The sequence below is a fragment of the Euphorbia lathyris genome, chromosome 4 (genome assembly GCF_963576675.1).
Source record: "Euphorbia lathyris chromosome 4, ddEupLath1.1, whole genome shotgun sequence".
Lineage (NCBI taxonomy): Eukaryota > Viridiplantae > Streptophyta > Magnoliopsida > Malpighiales > Euphorbiaceae > Euphorbia > Euphorbia lathyris.
In genome coordinates, this window is record NC_088913.1 from 9,519,052 (window position 1) to 9,520,347 (window position 1,296).

Consider the following 1,296-nt stretch of genomic DNA (forward strand, 5'->3'; position numbering starts at 1 on the left):
GTTGGCAATATTTAGAAAAGCTGGATGACCATTAGGTAAAGATGATTTCAAATTGCTAACTGATGATTGGAAACACAAGGCACATCTTTACATCCTCAACAACTATGAAGAAGTGTGGCCATATGCCGAGTAAGTACCATATTTTTTATTCTTATAAATTATTATATTTTGTTTTTTTTTATCTATTTATTCTTCATAATTTGCAATTGGTACAGGAAGTACAAGAATTCATTGCCAAATATGAGTACTAGAGCGTTCAGGAAACGTTACAATGCAGAATTTCCAAAATGGTTCCAGGATCATGTATGTGAATATATGTATGGATTATTATAATTTGCTTAAGGTTATGTCTCATTATTAGTCCATTTTTTTTAATAAATTACATTTATATTATTGATGAACTTGCAGGTTTATGAATTAAATGAACATGATGTTGTTTCTAAGGATCTTATGAATCTTGCTTTTGGTCCATACCCACGCTACAAGAGTTACTCGGGTCATATTGTGAATGGCTATCGGTTTCATACTGTAAATCGTCAAATGAATCGCAAGAGTCAAAATTCAGGAGTCTTGTCTAAGGGTGATGATAGTTCTTGTGATAAAGAGTATTATGGGAATTTGATAGATGTTTGGGAGATCCAGTACTCAGGAATGAATTGTGTTTACTTATTCAAATGTGAATGGTTTGATGTGAGCCATAAAGGAAGTGGATATATAGTAGATGATTTCTCAATCACAAGTGTCAAGGCCAATGGTCGATTAAAAACAGATGAGCCATTTATTTTAGCTTCTCAAGCTGAACAAGTCTTTTATGTTCAAGATCCCAAAAAAATAAATTGGCTTATTGTGCTGAAAAATCATCCTAGGGACATATATAAATTGCCTTTTCAATCACTAGAGGATATTTCTGAGAAAAATGAAGATGGTGATGTTTTTCAAGAAGAGGAGATCACCGCTGATTTTCATACAACAAGACCCATAGACGAAGATGAAGCAATGGAGAATGAGGTTGGTTTTGGTTTTGAAGAAATACCTCTTCCAATTGCTAATCAAGCAGAAGAAACAATTCCAATTAATATTAATGATTGTGATGATGATGATGATGATGATGGTTACAATCAACTTGAAACCGACGAAGAAGTTAGTGGTGATGAAGAGATTAACGTGATCAATGATGACGATGATGATGATTAAAGGGGACAAAACATGACACTACTTTAAAGGGGAATAGAACATGAATGGTTGGCCCGAAGGTACTAATTTTGATTCTTATTTGCTGCACAATCTTGAAATTTT

At 33.3% G+C, this 1,296-nt stretch overlaps 1 long non-coding RNA gene across 1 annotated transcript; it reads left to right on the plus strand.

Annotated features, from left to right (window-relative positions):
• On the plus strand, window positions 1-864 carry LOC136225667 (uncharacterized). The gene is made up of 3 exons (XR_010687223.1): window positions 1-129; window positions 216-303; window positions 409-864. It is a non-coding gene; the product is annotated as an uncharacterized lncRNA (long non-coding RNA).
• Window positions 865-1,296: the final 432 nt, after the last annotated feature.